Source organism: Myotis brandtii, unplaced genomic scaffold, assembly GCF_000412655.1.
Source record: "Myotis brandtii unplaced genomic scaffold, ASM41265v1 scaffold663, whole genome shotgun sequence".
Lineage (NCBI taxonomy): Eukaryota > Metazoa > Chordata > Mammalia > Chiroptera > Vespertilionidae > Myotis > Myotis brandtii.
The window spans coordinates 467,541-471,930 of record NW_005370572.1 but is presented as its reverse complement, the minus strand read 5'-3'; positions in this window follow the sequence as shown (position 1 = coordinate 471,930).

Genomic DNA, 4,390 nt, shown 5'->3' with positions numbered 1-4,390 from the left:
GGCGCCCCAACTCCCCAATCGGCCCTGCTCTGAGCCTGACCAGGGGCTGCACCTAGGGATTGGGCGTGCCCTCTGCCACCCGGGAGCAGGCCTAAGCCAGCAGGTTGTTATCTCCCGAGGGGTCCCAGACTGCGAGAGGGCACAGGCCGGGCTGGGGGACCCCCCTCCCCACCCCCCTGAGTGCACAAATTTTTGTGCACCGGGCCTCTAGTCTATATATAAGAGCTAACATTTGTTGATCCCTTTGCTATGTACTGTGCTACATATTTGAATTGCTAGGTAGTTAGCAATTCTTAGTATTTGGAGTCAGCTAATTCTAGATTTGAATCTCAGCTTACACCTTTATTAGCTATGAGACCTTGAGCAAAAACACTTCACATCTCTGAGCCTCAGTTTCCACATCTGTAAAATGGGGATTATGTAAGTATAAAAATCTTTAAAATGTTTGTAAGGGGCTATTAGAATAGAGAGAGGCACACAGACTTTCACTAAATGATAGTTACTTTTGTCACTATTATTTGCATTATTGCCAGTGGGACTACACTGGACAATATCCCCATATCCTTACTCCTATACTCCTCCCTGAGACTCTCATGCCTGATTTCGCTGCCCCCGCCTGGGTGTCAAATCCTTCTCCTGACCCCTGGGTTTTGGGCTTTTCTTTCTGATGGTCCTCACAGGGGAGGCCTTTTAGAGTGCTGCACCCTGAGGCCCACCTATCCTCTCATCTAAAAGCACACTATTTACCCCATTCTATTTGCTGTTTCAGACTTCTCTATACTTAAACCCTCATTACCCCTCCTGTCTAGCCAACCTCCCAGTATTGCTCTGAAGACTCCAGATAAGACACTTCCACATAGTGCATTACTCAATCCCACACAAACACTACGAAGGTTCCGGGTCTCTACTATCTTCAACATAGGAGGTGTTTTCAGTTTTCACCATCTCGCAGAGGATGGCACATGTATCACATCTGCTAAGTCACGTGGCCATGCCCAGCGGCAAGAGGGGTCGCGTAGGGTCATCTTTAACCGGGTGACCACAAAACCTGCTAAATTAAGAGAGTGAAAGAAAAGGAGAATGATCTGAAGGACAGCCAGCAAGCTGCCAGAGGGAGATGATAGTAGTGTCATTTCCTGTGAGGACACTGTGACTGGGGGAAGTTAAGGGGTCCCCCAGAAAGACACAGAGGAGCCAGGAAATGCGTCAGGTCTATCGGACCCGGAGCTGCTTCTGAAGGTCCTGGTGGGCACTGCCTGAGTGCCCGTGTTCACGGAGCATGCAGCTGCTTCTCTCAGCAGGTTTGTCATAAGAGAAGACCCTGGTTCTCCTCCTAATCTAGCTACAAGATCAAAGCAAACTCCTTTCTTCAGTTATTTTAGCTACAACATGATGTTTATAGACCCTAATGTATTTTATAGACCCTGGTATAGTGTTACTTCTCTTAGCAATATTTACTAAGTGACACAGTTTAGCCAACGACTCACACAGAAGAGTTCTTTAGCAACTATGGTTGCAAAGGATGTATTCTTCACACAGAACAAAATATTTTAGATTGGCCACCATCATGAACGACACAGTAACTATCCAGACCAGGAGGTTCATGACCGACAGACTACTTCAGTGGAAACAAATAGCCATGGACTTCCTTTTCCCTGGGAAGGCAAAGGTAACCCAAGACAAAAATTTGGGGAAATCTAGCCAAAATGCACAAGACCACACCAGATGTCATCTTTATGTTTGGATTCAGAACCCATTTTGGTGGTGGCAAGACAACTGGCTTTGGCACAATTTATGATTCCTTGGATTACGTGAAGAAAAATGAACCCAAACACAGATTTGCAAGACAGGGCCTATATGAGAAGATGACCTCAAGGAAACAGAGAAAGGAACACAAGAGAGAATGAGAGTCAGGGGAACCGCAGAGGCCAATGTTGGTGCGGCCAAAAGTGAGCTGGAGACTGGACAGCAGAAAAAGTAAAGGTTCTTCAGGGACTTCATCTGTGGGGACTGTGTAGATTTTTCATGAGAGAATTAATAAACTGAGAATTTAAATACATATATATGTGTATTGGTTTAATATATGTATTTAAATATATAAATATATACATATTTAAATATATATATATGTGTGTGTGTATATATATATATGTATGTGTATATATATATATATATACACTAACATATATTTAAACCAGTATTTACGCAAAGTTTCTGAATAGGAATTTAAACTTATTCCATGGCAAACCTCTCCCCTTCACACACACACAATTTTCAGCAATCCTGCAATGAAAACAAATAAATTATCCCTATTACTTTTTTTAAAATCAAGTTACTTGAATTATGAATTCAAGTCATCCTTTTAATGCTTGCTTTGAGTCCACATTGTTTTGTTTTTCAACACTGAGAAAACTACCATTTGGTATTCTTCATAGACACACATGTTTGAACTTAACAGTGAATGAAATAGCTGTCCTGCTAACTTTTTTGATTTTAATTTTATTCTCTTTAATTTATCTCTCAACCCTGTTTTTGTTAAAGATCAATAGTCACATTGTTATGTGCTAATAGATGGCTCTAACACTTCCATAACTCTCTTAAGGATTTGAAAGCATCATGGAAGCCATTTAATATTATCAGTGACTGACTAAAGGAGGATGGCTTTCAATTTGCAAAGGGAACTATCCAATTCTCTTACCAGCACAAATACTATATTAATCAGGGTAAGCTATCTACTGTAAAAAATGACCCCCACATCTCAGTGGCTTAAGACAATAACAGTTAATTTTTCACTCACATTTTCTCAAAGTTAGGATAGGTAGAGGGCCTGCTCAGATGACCATTCAGATACGTCCCCTCTCTCCTGTAGCTCTATTCTCCAGGGCTAGGAATTCTTTCCATCCTGCCCACGAATGGAGGGAGAGTGGACAATGATGGGTGGGTGGGAGGTTTTTTAATGGGCCAATTCTGGAAGGCACATGTCACTTCTGCCACACTCCAATGGCTGGCACTCGAAGGACTGCACCTAACTGCAAGGAGGTTGGGAATTGTTGGTGTAGGTATGTGCCAGGAGGAGGAAGAGGAAGTGGGTTTAGTGAGCATCTAGCCATCAAATACCTTTGAGTCTGTCACAAATACCAAAATAAATTGCTCAGTCAAGAAAAAAAAAGGCAATTTAATTTAAAAGTATTTAAAACTAATGCTGGCATAATTTAAACATTTTAAAAATTAATAATGTAGTTTATATTTATGACTTATTATTTATACTAGCAAATCTAGTGAGAGAAATAAGCAGCCAAATTCAAGTCAACTTTTTACAAGTTATTTGCAAACAGCTATCTAAAGTCTAAATATTTTTTATTGTGAAAAAATATACATAACATTTACTATTTTAACCATTTTTAAGAGTACAGTTCGGTGGCACTAAGTACATTCACATTGTTGGGTTAATGTCACTATCATCCATCTTCACTTTTTTTCATATTTCCAAATTGAAAATCTGTATGTATTAAACACTAACTCCCCATTCACCCTCCCTCAAGCCTCTTGTAACCACTACTCTGTTTTCTGTATCTATGAATTGGACCACTCTAGGCACTTCTACAAGTGAAATAATGCAATATTTTTCCTTTGTGCCTGGCTTATTTCACTTAGCATAATGTCCTCAAGATTCTTTTAAGTTGTAGCATTATCAGAATTTCATTCCTTTTTAAGGCTAAATAATCTTCCACTTTATGGATGTACCACATTTGTTTATCTATTCATCCATTAATGGACACCTGGGTTATTCCCACCTTTTGGCTGTTGTGAATAATGCTGCTATGAACAGGGTGTACACATATGTGAGTCTCTGCTTTCACTTCTTTTGGATATATAGCCAGAACTAAGTTGCTGGTTCAATTGGTAAGTCTATGTCTAATTTTTGTAGGAACTGCTCTACTGTTTTCCACAGCAGCTATAAGTCAGAATAGTTTTAAAGACAAACTTGTAATCGGTTTCTACAAAAGGTAGTGACTCATCTGTAACATTACAGTCCCCATAAAAGGTTCCTTGAATTAGGGGATTATGTGTTTCCAATATTGTTCTTCAAAAACTAGGATAGTTTTAAATTTTATTTTTCCTTTGCCTCTAAGTGCAGTAATACAATATATTGAGTAGTTAGTTGTATTCTCTGGGTGGTTTAATGAATAGGAATTTGATAGAAAAACGTGTGTTTTTCAAGTGCCTTAGCCCCCTTGTGACATTGGTATCTATTCCATTTCCTAGATGTGATGGGAATGGTTTACCACGCCATGGCTGAAAGTTTAAGCAGGAAACTCTGCAGCACTGTCATTTTAACTTCCAGTTAACAATTAACACCTGACAGTAAGATGACATTGTAGTGCATTTT